At 39.4% G+C, this 21,661-nt stretch overlaps 1 protein-coding gene across 3 annotated transcripts in view; it reads left to right on the plus strand.

Annotated features, from left to right (window-relative positions):
- HOMER1 (homer scaffold protein 1) overlaps positions 1-21,661 on the plus strand; it is a 206,228-nt gene that overhangs the window by 86,751 nt on the left and 97,816 nt on the right. The window lies entirely within an intron of this gene.

A 21,661-nucleotide genomic window follows, 5' to 3' on the forward strand; every position in this document is an offset into this window, starting at 1 on the left:
CATTCAGTTCACAAATCCTGATTAACTGAAGTGTATCTGACTTGTGTGCTATGCCTTAGTTGCATTCAATGATCCTGCAAGAGTTTGTCTAATGAAGACGACTGGATAATGTAGAAGGTTCTCTGCATCTTCTCAGTATTGCAAATGCTATGCAGTGTTTTACTTGTCTACAGGTCATTACATGGAGGAGGGTTATTTGCTAAAGACCTGCCAATATGTATCAGGAGCTTGTTGTAATCGTTCAGTAATCTGCTCGCATTGCATAATGCTAATTACCTATTTATCTCACAAGGTTAAATGAGTAACTTGTATTAGACATTGTTTTCTTAAAGTGTACCCAAAGCCAAAACTTTGTTTGTGTAAGGTGTCAAAAACGTGTGTGTATTTTATTTATTTATTTTTTTTGTACGGTTTGTCCCCACTAAGAAGATTCACTCATGTCCTGGTGAGCATGGTCAGAAAATGATGGGTCAATCAAACATTTTTTGGCTATCACCAAAATGGGAAAAGCAGGTTTGGTGACAACTATCCGATCTAAGAGACTTCCTCTAGCGCCCAATTGGACTGTATACTCAGAACAGGAAGTAAAGAGATCTCCCCTGAAAAGAGTGTGGGGGGGGAAGGGGGGTTTAACAATTTCCTACACTATGAAATAATAGTTTTGGCTTTTGATATACTTCATAGCATAGGAGATGCTAGGTCTCCTGCGTCCTGGCTCTTCCTGGCTTTTGCTCCAGATACTATTCATCCCGTAATCAGAATGATTGATAGAAATTACTTTAAAGTCTTTCTCCACACAGTCCATTAATATTCTTCTATACTCCTATGTAAATGCCTTAAAGTCTTTTCCATTAACAGATGTAATCTGAGTTTCCTCCATTTACATACATTTATTAGATCTCTGGTTACCAATGCCTACATGTGATTAGAGCATCTTTGTGGGGGGGGGGGGGGGGGGGGGTTCGTTTCCTTTTTTCACCTGGTGATTTAGCCAGTAACACACTTCCTGTCTTAGGGTGGCTTCAATGTATGGAGGAGCGATGGGGAGACACATTGACAGCAGAATTGCCAATCTGGTGAGAATTGGATACACTTGACTAACAATTTGAACCTGAACTCCTAAAAGCTGTCAATTTTAGGCACCCTCTTTCAGTGGTAAAGGACCGGAAAATCCTGGCCTGACAAAGAAAGCTGAAAAAAAAAATGGTCTGACTTACCAGCTCACCATATGAAAATAAAAGGGGGGGGGGGGGGTGGGACCTGAAGAAATGTAGCCATCACATGTAAGAACTGGTAAACCTCAATAACATTTTTGCTTTTGGCTTTGTATTTTAAGTGCTACCCTCTAAATCATCTCTTAAACTCAACGGCCCTCTTCAGTTACATAGAAAGCTGCCTGCTGCTAACAGATCCTTTTTTTTTTTTTTTTTTTTTTTTTTTTATATCTAGTGCATGATTGGACAAATCTGAGCAAACACTAAACCTAAACTTACACCTGACCTTGCCCATTGTGTTTGTAGTTCCCATTTCCTATTGGTATCTTCCCAGCAGTTTGCATAATTGTAATATTCATTAGAGTCTGCAACTGCCACCTAATCCTCATATACATACCAGTGAGCTTGCACTGCTCCGTTCAGACATTCCTTAGGTCTCCTCCTCAGCATAAAGGAAATGTCACACAACATAAAAGATGTTTAAAACAGGCATGCCGTGGCCCAGAATCCTTGTCATTTGCTCTAGACTTTGCCATTTTATACTATGATGCTGCAGTTTTGCAATCGTTTGGCCTTCAGAAAGTTTCAAATGGCAGATTTAGAGTTGGTTATAGTGTGAAGTCTCCAAAACCATTTGATTCCAAACAACCCCATCTAGACGAACTGGTAAAGGGGGTCAAATGAAGATCTGGTAAACAACATGGAAGAAACAATCCTAAACCAAATCAAACCAAAAAAGTTTGTGGAGGAACCCTTTAAATCAGTTCAGTTACTGTTTAAACCACAGTGACTGATGGATGATGCTAGTGTTTTCACGTATTTAATGCAGGAAGGGGCAGAGTAGTTTTTACAAATTTAATGCAGGAGGGGGAATAGCAGGTACATTGAATGGTTAATATGGGTGAGGTAAATTGCATCCCCTGACAATTTTTTTTTTTTTCTTTTTACAAGATGTGGAGACTAAAGGGGCAGTATAAAGGCCGTAATAGGGTCAATCTGCTTGGTTATACTATTCAAACATAGAGTTGCTAGGTTGGTGTGTTTTTTATTTTTTTACTGAGTAACAGTATCTCAGTTCTCACTTTTGTATAATTTTGTTAATACAACATTCATTCACATGAGTGTTTGGGGTCCTAATGTGTTTTTGTGTGTTGGAGCTTTCCTTAGAAGTACTCACATTGGTGAAAGTATATAGTTTACCTTTGAAGCTTCCATCTGCATGTCATAGCTGCTTATTGACTTTCCTATAATCAGTAACATTTGCAATTTAGTTAAACATGCTTATTTAATAGGATGAAGATCAATGTGAAAAGCATGGTATCTGATAACATCCAATCAGGATTTACCTATTGCTGGGGTGACTGAAGTAATTAAATTAAAGATTTGGTTGTTTTTGGGTATTGCACTTTGCTTCTAATCACTGGCGTTTGTATCAATCTAGTTTCTCTAAAGGTATTTTCCAAGATTTAGTAGAGAAGGGTTAGAACCCATGTTGGGTTTTTAATGCTAGCTGTGTCCTCGTGAGATTCACCCTCTTTGTCTTGGTGATCATTGCCTCACAGATTGAACCTGAGAGAAAATACAATATTTTGAGTTCTCATCTGAACTGAAGGAACGGGGGGGGGGGGGGGAGTCTTCCAGGGGTGACACTTGTTCCAGTTACAACCATCTAAGAGTGGAATTCTAACACATGAGAGATTTCCTCTTGATTCCTGTTGTCTACAGGACAGGAAGTGAAAAATCTCCTCCAATGGGACACAGGTGGCAAAAAGACACGGTTGTAACCATTCTCTGCTCTAATCAAATGAAAATAAATGGCCTTAGATATACCATACGGAGGATGATGGTTTTGGCCTTAGATATACCATATGGAGGATGATGGTTTTAGCCTTATGGAAAGAGTGCTACTACTAGGCTGTACAATTTGACGCCAATTAAGCCTGCTCTACCTCAGCTCTGTCTCCATATTTCTAAGCCCCATCCTTTTGCTTACGACCTCTTTAAAGACTGTAGGTTCAAGAAGACTTTGGTGTTGGTTATGGTGATCATCCAAATTACTCAAAACATTGGAGTTTTTCTTGTTGCTGAATAAATTCTATCTTTGTAGCATGACTTTGCAGGAAAAGGTTTTAACATACCTGAAAAATGTTTTGTACCATATAGTTATGCAAAACCTTGTAATATACTATTTACTTGTTAAAGGTATTTTTACTATTTTTTTTTTGTGGTTGCAGAAGTTTTGCAAGTTTTGAATTTTTTAATGTGTAAAATCTTTAATAATCCCTTTAAATCAAATGTTTAATATATTTTATATATACTAAATGGTGTGTTTTTTTTTTTCTTTTATCCTTAAAATACGTTTAAATGCAAGAATCAAGTAAATCTGTGTAATCGTCTACTTAAATGCTCAGCCAACCCAAAACCCATTCAGTTTTGGTTAGGTATTGCTGTAAGGTCCTAGGGCAACACTTTTGCTTCTGAAACAACCCCAAAACATTTTTAGAAGCAAAACCGTCGTAACTAGAGAAGCTTACAGGACTAGAATAGGCCTTAAATGGGATTCCTCCAAATACACTAAAACTCTAAACACTGGATGAACCAAGCATACAGCATCTACCTTCTTTGATATTATTCTTTTGCAGCTGATGCGTTTCATCGTTCAGTACAGGTGTGTTTTCAATAAGCTATAATATAGTATTTATATATGCAATGTAAGACTGATTTTTATATATATATATATATATATATATATATATATATATATATATATATATATATATATATATATATATATATATATATATATATAAAAATATGAATTTTCTGCAGCGCGCTATTACCATGGCAACTGTAGTAATAGTAATGCTATTGCTGCAAAACTAGGAAGTTCACACTAATCCTAGAAAGATAAAGTTAAAGGCTTTTTTTTAATCATAAATTTTACATGAACTCCCTATCCCATTGAGAGGAAGTGCACAGAAATCTCTCTAATGTGAAATATTCCCTCCTCTTAGACATTTTGTGTTATTAGTAGATCACGCCTTTTATTCATGCTCCAATGACCATTCACAATTTTGAATTTTCATTTTGTGTCCTAAAGCTGATTTTTACCATTCAGAAAACACACTGCAATCAAAATTCTAACCCTTTCAAGCTCTAATCAAAATTACAAAAATGGTTTGCTTTAGATGCACTTTAACTGATGTGGCTTTAGTGAACTAGAATCTGATTTTGCTGCTAGGGGTCACTGTATGAGGCATCCTCATTGCCTTTAGCACATGCATGCAAAGTGTATGTCAAGCCAAAACCCCTCTAAGGTTTTCTCTTTCTGGTGCACCCTTAGAAAGATTTTCCCATATTTGTCTTGCTGACCACACTTTCACCAAACAGAAATTGAGGTAACCTCCCCAACAGCAATACAGACAAACAAACATGCTATCCTTAGGCAAAGTTGGAAAATCTACAATCCCTGTTAGATTTGTATCTCTCTCTCTGTTGTTTTCTCTATACCCCTGTGCCCAAAATGTGGCCTGCTAGTTAGTGCTCAGTGTGTGGCTAAACAAAGCTTCTGGCTTGTTGGTTCAGGAACAACTGATCTTGCTCCTATATAAGCAAATCCTGCAAACAGTTTGCAGGTTTATTACACCACACATACCTTTTTTTACAAAAACAAAGCTATTGGCCAACCCTTTGGACATGTGGGGGAACATGTGAGGCCCTTTGTTAAGTTGACCACCACTACCCTACACAGTTGTAATGAAAGTGAGCTATTGACCGAAGAATGAAGGGGAAGGAAGAATAGACCGCACTGAATCCTTAAAACTGTTGGAAATTATATATATATATATATATATATGTATATATATATGTGTATATATATGTATATATATATATATATATGTATGTGTATAATATATATATATATATATATATATATATATATATATATATATATATATATATATATATATATATATATATTTCTAGAATTTAGGCTTTACCTAACTAATCTTAAAAAAAAAAAAACGCCCCCCCCCCCCAACACCTATTCTGACTAACCTGAGTAAGAAAGATGTATATATCTATGTATTTTCAGCCTACTCTGGTCCAATCGTGGCCTAACTCCCCTGTGCGAGTCAGCAGCAGTTGCAGGTGAAAGGAGGGAGCACCGAAAACAGATGGGCCATAGGAGCCTATGGGTGGGGTCACAACTCCCAGGCTTAACCAGCCATTGTCAAGCACTCTCCTTTGCCCTGTAGCTGGGAGATCACATGACCAGGGTGACTAAAAATAACCCAACCCCCTTTCTTTTTTTTTTTTTTTCTCCCCTCTTATGTTATGCTGCATTGTCCTAATTTAGGTACTCACCTGCCCAGCAAATCTAACTGCAATCCCCTGCTCAGGTGCTGCAGGTCAGGTCCTATTCCACCATCTTTCCTTCTAACCTCATCAGAAGTCCATCCTACAGCTGCTGTGAGTTTCTATTTCTGCAGCCTCCTGGGATATGTGATGATATCCCAGAAAGCTGCAGGAGCAGGTATGACATTCAGTAAAATAAATGAAAATGTTAACATGCAAAAAAGGAATTTAATATTTTGCAGAGAATGGGAGGGTTGCAGGAAAAAAAACACCCATGGTCCTCTCTTTGTACAAACTGCATAAATGCATGTGCAAGCCCGTGAGATAGGGTTAGGAAAGGGAGAATTCCTTAAATCTATTAAACTGTTAAATGGCTAGTTTAAGTGTTTGTCATTTCTAGTGCCCTGTATTAAAGCTGCAACATTAGGAAGCAATTTTCTTTCTTGATGCCTGGTGTCTCTAAAGTAACTTTGATATTTATGATATAAATATTGTTGGCTTTTAAGGTTTTGCATTTTGTACTCTATGCATAATCTGCTGCTTCCATGGTTTCCAGTTTGGTCATATTAATATATACATACTTCAATACAGTGCATGTGTTGCATGTTGTGTTAATCAGCCTACTTTTTCTTTTTACCATGGAGTGTAATTTTTTAAATTTTGATCCTTCTTTAAAAAGGACTTTTGTTTTTTTAAAAGGTGACTCTATGCTTTACTTTTATACAACAGCCAGGGATTGTGTTAATGTGCAAAATACTTTATTCTAAAGCAGTCCCTCCTACTTTCGTTTTCTTTGACTACAGTAAACTAAAATGTGACTGCTCCTTTACTTTGTGATGTCTTATTGAATCATGTATGTGCTCTTTTATTTTTTTATACTCTTCTTTAGATATTATTATGTATAATGTCTTTGTAGCATGACAATGCAGGACCAGGTTTTACAGTATTCACAGAATTGTTTTGTACCCGAAGTTAATGCAAAATATATATATAATTTTTTTTTTTTTTTTTTTAAATAGTTTTTGTGGTTGATTATATAGTGGAATTTTCTATTTTGTAGTACAGGCGATTTTGAAGTGCATCTCTAGGCAAATTTTTAAAATTTTAGTTTTGGATAGAGTGGGGAAGGTTAGACCCTTCAAGTTTTAATGGATTTACCCTTGTATTGGTGACCATTGCCATCTAGCAAGTCATCCCCAAAACAAGTGGTAAGGGGATAACTAACTAAGGCCTCATTCACACGGTCATTACACTCTTGTAAATATTTTACTGACCATTAAAGCAAGGAACAAAAAAAATCTGCATAATCAGTAAATAGATCCATTTTAATGCATTAACTTTTTTTTCAAAGGTATACATATGTCCTCAGATGCAGATTTTTGGATGCTGTGTTATGGATATGAAGGCAGTGCATTTTATTTTAGAAGTTCTTTTATATTAAATTTTTTTGCATGATATACGAAAAGTACAGTAATACCAAATGTACTAATAAATTGCAAAAGATGCAAAAATGGCAAATTCCATAATAAAAGCAAAACATGAAAATACCATGGTGCAAATAAACATAGACCATGCAGTCGAGGTGTTAAAGCATCTTTAAGCATCTGTAATTGTCTCCATTAAAAACAATAAAGCTGCATTCAGTAAATAAAAAAAAAACGTTGTTAATGCATTTTTTTTTTACAGCCATGTGAATGAGGCCATTCACTTTGGGAGATTTCCCCCAGCTTCCTGTTGCTCCTCTGGGATAGGAAGTGAATGCACATTTCCCCAATGGTACACAGACAGCAGAAAAACAAGGGTTTTAGTCTTCCCTACTGAGCAATACAAACAGCTTATTCTATTTATGTAAAATGTTTTATGTATTTATAGATATTCAGCTGGATTTATGACTGAATGCTTTTCTATACAAAAGTGACTTGTGTGATCGTCAACCTAAAGGCTCACTCTATCCAAAATAAAATATTAAAATGCTTCTTGTATCTTTTTATGAATTTGGTATCAAGACCTTTTGGATTTGAGTTCACAGCTCCGCCTGCGTTCCTCAGCCATTATGGCCGTTCCAACTCTTGGTGTTGAACTCCCCATTGATTCTACTTTGTAGACTGTAGACCCTTTGCTTGGCTTTGTACTGGCCATGGAAAGTGGGCAGGGCTAGGGCCTCAGGAAAAGGAGAATCAAACCATAGGTGGTCACCAAGAGATGTGGGGCAAAGAATCAACAACCAATAAGAAGTATTTATGGGTGAACTTGGCCTTTATTTTATAAGATCTAAAAAGCTTTTCTGGAAATGATTCAGAAATACCAGGGAATATTTTGGATGTTTCTATGGCAACTACTGGTGCATTTCACAATCCCTCTGTACATTTGAAGTGACAAGTATGTATGTCAAACTTGTACTGAGATACAGAGCAGCACAAATAGATTGGTAGGGTATTTCTACGACCCTTCTCAGAGCTAGCAGAACTAAAGTGACAGCATATAAAAATTCATTGATTGATTTACTCTGATCTCTGCCACAGTAGTGTGCAACTACATGTGCAACAGAAATTTTGTATCAATTAAACCCCTGTTTTTCATTAATGCTATTAAATGCTTGTGGGCCTAATTTTGACACTCCCTGTAGATGTAAATGTATTCACTGGTCAAATTTTATTTACTATACCCAAGTAATTATTGAATACAGGTATAACCTGCATGTCATTGTACAATGTGCACTGCAGTGTACATAAAAACAGTGGGGTACAGGAGATGCCTGTACTGTATGCCTGCAAAAACAGGACACAGGTTTAAGGCCATAGTGCATTGTACAAAGTATTCTGTACTATACAATGATACAAGGGGGTACAGGAGATGCCTGTACAGTACCGTACTGTGTGAAGGGCAGGATAGGATACAGGTACAATATATCAGGGTTGTGTATTGTAAAGCGAAACTGAGAAGAGGAGCCTAGAGCTCTACCAGCTGGCTGAAAAGGAGAATTACAGTTTTAGAATGCAACATTTCATATTTGCCTGACCAACTTAAATATTTTAGAATGCAACATTTCATATTTGCCTGACTAACTTAAATATTTTTAAGCGTTCTTTTCCAGCTTTGATCCTATTGCCTGTTTTACATGGGCTTCCGCTTGCATAAGAGCAGTATGAACAGAAAGATTTATCAAAGCATTTGCAGAGCTTTCATCAAGCCTTATTGAAGCTTTTAAAGTACCATTCAGCTCCAGTTTGTAAATGTTGAACTCAAATCCTAATGGACCTGTTGATGGCCACGTTAAGCAAGCTGCTAGCAGGCAAGCCTCAAAGTGCTGAAGCCTACTAGCAGCTTGCTTAAAGTGGCAGTCAACACGCCTGTTAGGATCTGTCTTCAACATTTACAAACTGGAGCTTAATGGTACCTTAAATACTTCAGCAAAGCCAAGTGAAAGTTAATGCTTTGCCTTATTCAACAGTACATTTTTATATAAGGCATCCAAGACGTCTGGTGATTTCATGGAAAACCGGTCATAGGTCTTAGTTTGCCATTGAGCTTCCTTATACCCAAGTAGCATTGCTTAGTAATGACATAGGTGTGCGCACAGGGTGTGCCAGGTGCACCTGGGCCCACCCTAATCACCCTGTGTGGCCCAGGTTCCCACTGTTTAAACCACTGATATTTCACCAAAGCCCCCTAACAGGGCTCCTAAAAAAAAATTGTAAAAAACTCCAAAAGGAAATTGTAAAAAAAAAATAATAAAAATTACTGACACTGTCTACTGCTCTGACACCATCAGTATAAATACACATGCACACACGTGTTTTAGCTTTGAGGTGCATACCCTAATGTAACAGGCTGTACACACCTATGAGTAATCTACTTCCTTATGAAACATAGGACTGCAATTTCAGAATGTATGTCAGCGCCATTGTTTGTCATAACTGACTGCTGGCTGATGTGGTTGGTGTTTGTGACCTTGTAAAACATGGAAGTCGCTGTTTTTGCTGTGTACTAAACAGAAGTATGCCATTTACTGAGTAATCTCAAAAAGAAAAATTAATGGGTTGACGCAAAGATAGATACAAACAAATGCACTGTACAGCAAATCGACTTCATTTACAGTTCCAGTATTGTGTTCTATTAACATCCACACTTGAAGAAATACTTGGGTTGTCTTGTCAGACCTTGTTTTTGCTGTTTTATGAATTTGATAAATGTTCACTGTTGCTGTATATGTGCATATACAGCTGCAGTGGGTATGATGTGAAGTTTTTCCATAATATTAGAGCATTTTCACACAAAATAGATTGCAAACTTTGTGGTGGGGGGGGGGGGGGGCAGGTGTTCGATCACTTGTCTTTACTGCACTCCGCCCCTGTCATAGCCATTTTGGGCAGTTCTTTGTTTTCTAGGACCAGTGATTGTAGTACTGGGGAGTTAAAGGGTTTCTGTGCCTTACCCATACAGGGCAAAGAAACCGGTTAAGACCTCCAGACTCACACTCTTACCCTTGCTTTTGCTCCCACTTGCTCCATTTAGTTGCCAATAATAAAAAAGCCCTGTGCAAATTTTAAGATGCCAGAGTCATAGCTTACACAGAGCTATGTTCTTCCCTGCCATAGTGTTGATTTGGCTCTGCCCTGTCACATATGTGACTCCTATGCTCCTCCATACACACAAGCATTATATTTCCTTTAGCTCCCAGCTCTAAACAGAGCTTGGGGTGGGAGCAAATAAAAGTATATATCCAGGGCCGTCTTTAATATTGATTGGATCCTGGGCAAACATTTTTCTTGGGTCCTCCCGAATCCACTTAACTATTTGTGGGCTCAAAGGGCAGCTGCTTTAGGCCCTGTAAAAATGATTGGGCCCGGGCAGCTCCCCTTTTGCCCCGCGTTTAAAAACGGCTCTATGGGATGTAGAAATTAAACCTGTTTTTGTTCTAATTGGGCAAAGCAGAGGTTTGCTTTAAGCTCTGCTTGCCATAGCCATGAAATGGGTTGGCGTTCAGGTGACTAAGCTAAGTTTTGATACAGCTACGTTTTGGGGACAGGTCAGATTGATAAAATTCTGAGAGCACTGCTTTAAAATTCGACAATCTCCTTGTAATCCTCTTTGTGTGAGGGTTTTTGAGTATTATCCATATACTTTGCTTACATTAGACAAAATACATTTCATCAAAGGTTGTTGGACTATTGTCTCGTTATCTTAAATTGTGTAGCAATTACCACCTTATCGGGGGTTTTCAATGTAGCATAAAGAACATCTATCTATACTGTACCGGTTATCTGCCTCCTACCCAGTTTTGCATGAGGATGGGACAGACACATCACTGTGTGGTATGCTGCAAAGGTGTGCCCTGTCTCCGCTTTAGTAAATTATGGGAGTGTTCTGTTTCCATCTAGAGATAGGCCCAACTACAAACCTCGTTGTTAAAGCTTCTTGAATTCTGCTTTATCATGTGTAATGCTGTTTGTATATTGATCTTATTATTTGCCTAAAACAATAGAATTGCTTTCTAAAGCTTTTGTGGGATGATATCCACTCCTGTAATGCTGGTCATAACGCAATGAACTTTCACATGTTTTAAATTGATACGTTTTTTGAAATTATTTGATGCTGCACAAATGCACAACATGATTAAGTAAAAAAACAGTCTGAACTTTACAGCCTGATCACGTTTCTTTTCAATACCATGCCACAAAACCATCAGAAAGGAATCATTGTGATAATCCATGGTATGTATGGCTAACATTACAGGAGTTGTCAAGCAAATATTAAAGAGGTGTACAGCTTTGAATTTTCTCGTTTCTTGGGAAAACAAAATGTAAATATGTAAATTTGATTATGATGTGTTATGAAATAGCAATAGACACTACATACAGCATATATATATATATATCTTTATATAAGTTTGTGAAATATGTTTTTAAAGTTGCTCGTGCAGCACACAAGTCTTGGCAATTTGGAATGATGTATTTTTGTCTGTCCCTGTTCTAATGCATCAGTATTGTACAGACAATGATTTTGGCTATATTGGGTAGCATGTTGTACCTGTGACGTCCTGTGTTTTGGTGCTTGTGTATACAGGTTATCCAAACTTGCCAACATTCGTGTACAAAACTTGGGACATAATAGACCATGCCTAACCTCTGCAAACAGTTCTGTGTACAAAGCCTGCTTATTTATTGCTGACTTGGCCGAATTTGGGACTGTTGGCAAGCATGGACCCAGCATGAAAGAGGCATGGTATGGAGCCATTGTGTGACCAGAAGAGGTGTTCAAGGAAATGCTGCTTTTGGTGTTAATTGCCATTTACAGGTATGACCTGTCATACTATACCTTTGATGAAAGAAACCATGCATTATTGAAATTCAGGAGGCCAGGCTGCCCTACTCTAGAGATTATGGCATTTTCTTGTCACAGCTTTGAATTAAGAGGCTTTTCTACCAAAACGCCAGACTAACCTGTGGTGTGTGGACTGCTCTGAAGAAGCAAGAACAAGACTTTGTTTAAGCCTGAGTTAGAGGAAAATCATTGCTTTCAATTGGAAATAAAATAAAACTTTTTGTTTCAATATAATTTTTTTTTTACTACTTTTTTTTCAATCTATTTTACTGTCTTTAGTGGCTATTGTAGAGAATGGGCAGGAAGTTTGTTCAACCCCTTGGAGCCTAAGCTTTTTTCTGACATATGTTTCTTACAAGTGAAAAATCAGGATTGTTTGCTAGAAAATTACTTAGAACCCCAAACATATATATATATATATATATATATATATATATATATATATATATATATATATATATATATATATATATATATTTTAACAGAGACCCTAGAGAACAAAATGGCAATCGTTATGATATTTTCTCACATGGTATTTTATGCAGCGCATTTTCAAATGCAATTTTTTAGGAATACACTTTAGGAGACCTGGACAAACTGCAGAAGGGGAGGGGAGGGGGGGGAAACGTCCCCTCCCGCTCCTTGTAATGACAACCGAGCAGCTGCTGTGCCACATCGGTTGTCATTACTGTACAATAAAGCTGACCGTTGGCTCTAAACAACGATACCAGGGTGATGCCTCTAGCTGCATGTACATCCCCTTAAAGCCGAGGCCGCATATTTGCATTCTGTCGGTGTGAAGGGGTTAAAGTAGAGGTATACCTAAAGCTATTTTGGCTATACTTTTCCTGGGGATTACAGGAGTATAGTTAGCTGAAAACGGGTCACAGGAGTGCAGAACTGACCGCTTGTTGGCTGACATCAGAGCTGGTCCAGACTTTGTAAGCATCCCGACTATATAGTCAGGATCTGACCGGATGCCTGCACCTGCAGCTGGCTCAGCCTCTCAGTGAGCCACTGAAAGCCTGGGCCAGCCGCTTTCATCCCCTTCACAGCTCAGCACTCCAGGGAGCACTGTAGGAGCAGAGCAGAGAGCGCTCTCTGCTCACTGAAGGCTAAGAACTGAGCAATCCGTGGTGTTTGATCACTCGGTTCTCAATCTTGGAGCCAGTGGGGGGGGGGGGCAAATGCAGCATGGAATCGATGGTGCATCCATCTAGGTGAGTATAAAATTTAAAATATCAATATGAAATATTGTAAATATGGGGAACTGAAGCTCAAGATCAATACATTTTTTAGTTAATAATTTTAATTATTTTGAAGATCTTTCAGATATTTCACCCTTAAAGCAAAGTTCACTTTTTAGAGAAATAAATAAAAAATATGCACCTATTTTTGCAGGAAATAATTGCGCTGTAAGCTAGTACGAGTAAATTGTGTTTCACAAGAGACTTACGCTAGCCACCATGGGTATTGCTACAGTGTCTGCCCCTTGGTGGGGACTAAGGCAGTTATGTTGCCACACCAGCTTCCCCTCTGAGTGGGGGAAGTTCCAGTGATCATATCACTTTTTTTGTGCCCACGGAAGGTCTTGATCTAAGGAGATCTCCCTGTAGGGGGAGATACCTGCTGCAGCCAATACTGTGTGGGCAGTGCCGGTTTCGGACTCGGATGGCAGGTGGCATCCTAGTGACCTTGTGGCATCAGTAAAACGGGTATCTGGTGCAGCAAATATTGCCTACCTTTTTTGTTCAGATCCTTCCTAGAAACAGGAGGACATTTTTCTTACCTTAGATGTTAGGAGATGTGTGGTACAATATTTACAGTCAAATAGGGAATTTAAGAATGTTTTTTTTTTTTTTTGTTTTTTTGGGAGCCAGGTAAGGGTATAATGCTTCCAGGCAGACACTGTCAAGATAACTTAAGTTTGCCATTCGGCAGGCTTGTGTGAGTAAGGGTTTGGAGGTCCCTGAGGGAATTTCACTTTTGTCAGACACTAGAGGCTGGACTCTATTTTGGAGGAGGAGCAGGTCATAAGGTCCTCCAATCCTTAGTCCCACCTTAGCTGTAAGTACTCAGTCCTCCTCTCTAAAGTGCTGCCCTGAAAGATGTCTTAGGAAAAGCCAAAGTTACACTTCGCAGTAACTTTTCCAGAAGTCTTTCAGGACAGCAGTGACTGCCCACTCAAAGGCATTGGCTTAGTCATATTTTTTTAGTGTTATGTGGTCTTCCCAACAGACCAGAGGTACTATAGGGTGATACACTTTTTTTTTTTTTTAAAGATTGGGAGATACAGAGTTTCTGAGGGTTGAGGGGAGAAGCCTTCCCTCAGAGGTGCTGCCCTGAAAGACTTCTGGTACAGAGGTTATTGGTAAGTGTAACTTTTGCTTTTTTTTAACAGGAACCTGCAAAGCATTGCAGCTGTGATCAGTGGATCATGGGTACAATGCAAGATCCTGCAAACTCTTCCTCCAGCTCTCTGTCCGTGCCTCTTTATGGGCTTTCAGTTGGCGAGCTGGAAGAAGTGTCATTTGGTCTATGAGTGCACTTATTACCTCACCCATGTTCCATTGAGAATACTACAAGCCCCTCATATTCATTCACAGTTGATCCAATGATGCAACTATGTGTAAAAGTGACATATAGTGTGGTGAAGGACCCCCCGCATTCTGTCTCAGAGATTACAGAGGGGTTGGTGCTAAATTTGAGTTTAACATGATGCTAAAGGTGGAGTTAGACGTTAATGCTCTGTAGTGAAGTCTACTACTCATGTGAGAAGAAATGCATGTGTGCAGCATTCAGCCTATTGTATCAGTCCATTAAACTAAAAACTTGTCCAATCAGTCTTGAGATTTAGACAGCCCTGATTCAGAGGCAAAAGGATGATGCCATAATATACTGCACATTATACCCCCCCCCCCCCCCCCCCAAAACCGGGATCTTCTCCTGCTGCCAATATTGAAAAAAAAATATGCACATCTATATTTTTCCTTTTCTTGTGATATCAATGCCAGTCGGATGGGTCGTCATTCCTGGATTGTCCATAGCAGCCTGGGCTTACAAAAGATGGGTTGAACGATGCGAGCTGTCATTTAACCAGGAACACTGGCAACATCTAGTGATGGAGAAATGTTGTTGAGGAGTGGGCAGCTCCAAATTAATCGTAAATATTACAGCAAAAGCATCCTTTTACCTTTAAAAATGTTGAGTGTTTTGCTTTGAGGCATACATTGCTGATGCCTGCCTGGCCGAAGCCTATGATTGGTCAATGAAGGAGCAGCATACAATTAAGTCATCCCTCTGCTCACACTGGTTTCTCCTCCTATTATTATACATCTCATCTGATTGCCTCTCAGGGTTTTCCTTGCCCAGTGATCTATAAAAAAATGTAGGTTGCTGAATTAAAGTCAAATAGCTAATTTAATGCATTTTATTTCTGCCTGCGGTTTAGATTCAGACGTATTACATTGTTTCTAAACAATGGTAGCGATTTTTCTTTTGCTGTGACCTGCATTTTATCTTCCAAAAAGCCCCCCCCCCCCCCTTGAGATAGGAGGAAACAATCTGCAATGGTTAATGCATCACGAAGAAGATGACATCTGTTACAAATATAATTTAGTTTTTACAAATATAATTTTGTTATTTTAAAACCGATTATGAGCTTCAGTTCCCACTGTTGCCAGCAGTCCTGGATTCTAAAATCTGACTAGGTTGTGGATTTACATTAGGAATGGATGGTGGTTTGTGGAAGAGGTCTATATTGTCCCAGGCTTGACACTAAAGAATTGTTTGTACGTTTCTTTTAGGAAAATTGTGATTTTTTTTTTTTTTTTTTTCTATGTGTCTAGGAGCAAGTAAACTTTTCAAGACCCAGTTTATATATTAACTACTGTTCTATTTCTTTTATGTACTTATGCTCTGTAACTTTCTTGTACTTGGCATAGAGCATGTATACCAGCCTAATTTATGCAAACAATACTGTTTAGTCTGTTTTCTCCTCGTCTGGTCAAATTGATTCAGTGTTTTGGTGCTAATTAAACAGTATTTTTCTGTCTGTCCTGTTTGGAACAGTATTAAACATTATCATTATAGTACATTCCTGCAGTGACTTCTTTTATTACAAAAGGTAAACTGGATGGGAGTAGTTTATTATGAACATTTTGAACGATAAAAGACTTCTAAATACTCCAGCTGTCGCCAAAGATTCATTATAAAATGTTCATACTTGTTTCGAAGCATAATTAAACATAATTTTATTGTGTATTATATTTAGGCCCCATGCACACAGAACGTGTGTGTGTGTTTTTTGGGGTTTTTTTTGTTTTGTTTTTTCCTCCCCTGGAAGCCTTTTCTCCTGGCAGGAAAAAAAACAGGTTACAAAATGAGCCTCAAACCACAACTTGCACATGAATTTAGGTGTGATTAGACATGGTTAGGCTACTCAAGCATTTGTGTGTTCATTAATTCCATTGGCCAATATTAATTTATTTTGACCATTGGAATAAATGCTCAAGCTCTAAATGTGCCTAGTGTTTAGATGCATTCACACGTGTTTAGGGATGTTTAGCAGTTTTTCTGCCTAATTGCTCCTGAATGCGCTGGTGGAGCATTTTTTCCAGCCTCTAAACGTTCCTCTTCTAATATGCCAGTAAAATGTGTGCATGGCTACAAAGACTAACATAGGGGTTAATTTACGGGCTAAAGAACAAAACCTCAAACCACTGTAAAAGCAGCTTTTTGTGGTTTTACTGTGGCATAGAGATGATGACAATAGGGTAAGGGTTTTTTAATGTTTTTTTTAATTTTTTGTCTCAAACATATTTCTGTTGCAACACTTGATCTATGATAAATACCAATGTTAATTTTGCAATATAAAATAAATGTCTATCCAAACTTATAAACCACCACCATTTATATCCAGGTTCTTTTAATTCAGGTACCCATACACATAGGTATTGTCTTTTGAGACCTCTTTACATATGAGCCTATTTTACCTTTTCAAAATAATGAATTCTTTGCAACCTTTCTTCTCGAACAATATAGGAAGCTAGCATCATATGTAGACAAATCTGTAAAATGTCAGGCTGCTCACATTTAGGAAGTGAAGGTCTCACCTGACCCAGTCTGCTCCTGTATGGTCGTCTTAACACCAACCAACACTGATAAAATAATTGGAAGAAGACACTGAATGATCCACTATGGTCTATTAATAACAAGAAGCCAACAGTGCTAGCTTACAACTAGTGTTCCCAGCTTTGCTCATGAAGTCTGTTTTGAATGAGAAACAATAAGTATTTTGGGTAAATTTTAATTAAATGGTTTTAAAATTTTTAAAACTCTTGTATTATATGTTTAAGGAATACTCTATTTGTTTTGCAAATAAACATTTGTTACACTAAAAGGTTTCCCACAGTACTGAGGGATATCTAGAGTGCACAGAATATTCTGCCTGCCTTGAGCACACTTGGTTTCATTGAGACCTTGTATAGAGCTATCCAATGAGATATAAGACACTTATCTGACTCTTTGACTGACCTATATTTGTAAGGTTTGAACTATTGAGCTCTGTAAAAAGCAAAAGAGAGGGAGGAATATGAATCTAAAGCTCCATCTGCTGGCTAGATAGACCAGTCATTTGCCAGATTTCCTGTGAAAAAAAAAATGTATATATTGGATTATAATATTAAAAAAAAAAAACAAAAAAAAAAAAAAACATTTTTTCTCTTTCGTTTATTGACGGACGCAGCGCTCCATAAATCTTAACTACTGAGTTATATCTTCTCCTCCAGGAGCAGGACTAGGACAAAAACACTTGGCTTTGCCCAAGGGCTGTTCTCTCCCCCCCCCCCCCGCTCTAGGTATTCAGATTTATTTCTGTCTAGTCAGCAGTAAAGACCAAGGCTCACTGCTGTGATCTCTTGGTCCTAGTAATTTTTTTCTCCGCCTTTGCATCTTTTTGCTTTTTTTCCTTGGGAAATCTACACTTAACTGTTGGGCTGAGCGACAGGGCTGGATAATCTAGAACCAGTAGTCCCCCCAGTCTGGACGGCAAGCACGTGCAGACCACAGCTACGTGCTAGGTCAGCCGTGACATAGCATCGTGGACAAGGGGCTGGCCCGTGAATTAAAACCTCTCACAGGGTTGCATACGACTGGGCGCTGGTCCGAGGTGCAGCGTTCACTTGGCTGACAGCTTCCCCACTTCGGTAGTGAGGAGTTCTGTCTGGAGCATCACCCGCACCATGGAATGAAAGTACAGTCCCCCCTCCACCCTTCGAAAGTTTTGGGTGGAAGCAGGTACCATCCAGGGATGTATAAATAAAGGTTGCAGCGTTAAATCAATCTATACCGTGTTAAACATATTTAAAAGTGCTGAGTGCTTTCAATCTTCAAAAAATATTAAAGACAACCAATAAATACGTATTCCAATTGAAAAATGTGCAAATAGTTGCTCCAAAAAATATAAACTGCTTTGTGCTTTCACTCTTAAATCAATATAAATTAAATTAATCAGGTGCAGTGTTCATTAGTGTCCATTAAATATCATCCACAATATGGTGTAATTCAACTCAATCTCTTCAACTTTAAAAACCAAAACGTGCTTCTGTGCAGATAAAAGTGCTGTGACTTGCTGCCTCCACCAGGTGCCACATCTAGGTGCTCTAAACTCTCACCTTGATAAGGTGTAAAATACGCCTGTGTATATAGGTTAGCCTTCTGGGTGATAATTAGGGGCTTTCACTCTTTCCAATATCCTATTCCTGCTTCCGGGTAATCCTGTTCTGTCCGTTATAAGGTGCTTATACTTTGTGGGGTCTTCACCTCCTATCTCGACCTCAGGCTCGGTAAACATAAAAGGCCATCATGGTGCAGTATTTAAAATCGGTTTATTCATAAAATGATCAATTGCACTTACAATTAGCAGGTAGCTACAGCGCATAAAACTGTTAAAATCAACGTCGGGAGAACTTCGCTCTGATCTCTAACGTCACTTCCGGTGTTTGGCGGCTCCTCCTACGCGTTACGTCACATCACGTGACTTCCTTCCCTGAGGAAATTAAGTGGGGAATGATCTTATCCCTCCACCGGACATACTTTCCTCTGATGTTAAATCCAGAAAACCAGTATGGCAAATTAACAGGCAAGAGAGAAAAAAAGATCTCATGGTGTAGTATTTATTAAAATTACAAAAATAATTAAAACAATATTAAATAAGAAACAGATCGAGATCCATACAGTGCAACAACGCATATATAGCACTTGCATATAAAGCCACCAGACTAAAAAGAATGGTGGCTTATGGACCTCTGGCAAATAACCCTGCTCTATGGCTGTTTCCCGCCACGTGCTTCAGGAGAATTCAATGACTTGAGCATTGAGCAGTAACTTGAGCATTGGGCTATCCTTTAGTGCCCAAAAAAACTTTTTTGTACTGCAGGGTCTGCCTTTTCCTGTAGAGCCTTAGGGTCACATCTCCCCCACTGCTCCCCTCATGGAGGTGGCAGATCCCTTGGAACCCCAGCTTCCCATGGTTGTACTGATGAGGGACCTACAGTCCTTGGTATGCCTGGTGGAAGTGGTGTGTGGGCAAAAGTCCAGGAGGAAACGTCCCCCACCTTCTCCTGCTCAGTCTCTCATCTGATTTTGAGCCTGATGCGGCCAGTCCAGGGGAACTTGATAGCACACCCCCCGATCCATCTTAAAGTGAGGATGATTCCTCCATTGTCACAGCAGTGACTGAAAAAGCACTGGTAGACTCCACCTGTTACTGCAGTGCATGAAACTTTAAAAATGGAGGATGTGGCTGATGTGGCCACGGACATGACTGTATTTTTTGGTACACATAATTCACCTCCCACACCAAAGATGCTCCCTTATCTTCCTTATTTTGACAGGTTTATCTATAAGGAATAGGAACAACCAAAGCACCCTGTTGTGGTCCCCAAATGTTTCTCAGTACGTTGCCCCTTTGAGGAATCACTTTTAAAAAAGTGGACTAGTCCACCACTGGTGGACCCTCCTGTTTCCAGGTTGAATAAAGCAACCATGGACCCAGTAAAGGAATCCCCGTCCTTTAAATACCTGACTGACAGGAAAGGCTGTGGCACGCAGCATGTTTACTATGGCTGGTTCGACATTGCGACCAGTCTTAGCCTCAGCCCTGGTGTCTCAGACCCTAACTGAATGGGCCACGCTTTTGCGCCAGGGCCTGGGGAATGAGCAGGTTCCCACTGCTTATGTTGATTTAGCGGACCAGTTTTTCCAGGGGCTGCAGTTTATTTGTGATGCAGCTTTGAATACAGCTCCTGTGCTGTCTAAGTTTTCTGTTTTAGAGGTGGTGATTAGACCCGTGCTGTGACTTAAGAATTGGTCTGCAGACCAAGCCTCTAAGAAAGCTCTCACTGATCTGCCCTTTCACCTTTCAAGGCGATTGCCTGTTTGGGGTTACACTAAATGACCTCATCAAGGGTCTCACGGGGGGGGGGGGGAGTGAGTATCTTCCTGCCACAGTCTAGAAAAGGGAAGGAGCCTCATTGCAAACGTGGGCCCCCCTTGAATCCCATAGAAAACTATTTCATACTCCCGGGGCTGCAGACAAGGGAAATAGATCTTTCAAGTCTTCCTGGGGAGGTTCCAAGCAACCTTTTTGTCTAGTAAGCCTAGTGCTGGCTTCCCCAGGTCCGCAGACAAGACCCCTTCAGCATGCAGGTCTGCCCTTACCCATAGCTGGGGTGAAGGGACATTCTCGTGGGTTTCTGGCCCCGTGGACCTCCTTCGTGAGCATCAAAGGGGTCAATGAAATAATTATTTTGGAGGTACCAAAAGAGGGGGGCAAAGTTTGTCCATTTGGGGTTTTTTAGGCCCTGAGTATTCTTGTGCGGATAGAATTCCTACAAAGGTTCGGGTGACGTCCAAACTACCAAATGACCCTGTCGAGGAAATTGAATTACCTAGGTCGGTTCGTAATTCTGACCACCATGGTCCTTCCTCTGAATAAACTTCGGGGACCACAGGCCGTGATTCACCGGCTGCTGTCACATGGACAGTTCCCTCTCCTGAGTTGCATACATGTTCTGGGGCTGGTGGTAATCACCTTCAAGACAGTTCTGTTTGTACAGTCCTACATGCAGCTCCTTCAGCAGGTTCATGGTGAGGTCACGGGTTCCTTTGGCAGATGCTGCAGGTGTCCTAGTGGTACAGTAAGGCCAGTATCATCCTCAGCTCAAGCTTCTTGAATCAAGGGCGAGGGTCTTCCAATCATTCTAGTGGCCTTTAAAAATTCCTTGGGGGCTACCTCTCAAAGAGAACCAGTTATCCCAAGGGCTGATCTACCATCCTGCCTTACAGTCACTGGTTTTAATGGCTTAGCTATTGAAAGCCAGGTACTGAGGGATAGTGGTTTGTCTGGATCGGTGATCCCTACTATGGTGAAGGCGACTTCTAGCAAGATATATCATCGTATATGGAAATTGTACATTTCTTGGTGTGAATCGGTTGGCGCTCATCCTCGATCCTTGTGGCTTGAATGTTAATGTTGGCAATCTTCTTTCAGCATCCCCCCCACACTCTCCACGCACTCTTTAGTCCGTAACAAAAAAAGGATAGCAAGAAAGCTATACAAAAGTAGGGAAGGATAGTGTCATTGATACACAGCTGCAAAAATAATGAAGTAAGTTTATAAGTAACCAACTCAGGCTGAACTCAATAAACCTGATCACAACTGAAAAAAAATGAAGATGTTGATATTATATGAGTACATCTTC

The sequence above is a fragment of the Pelophylax lessonae genome, assembly GCF_965119305.1.
Source record: "Pelophylax lessonae genome assembly, chromosome: 1".
Lineage (NCBI taxonomy): Eukaryota > Metazoa > Chordata > Amphibia > Anura > Ranidae > Pelophylax > Pelophylax lessonae.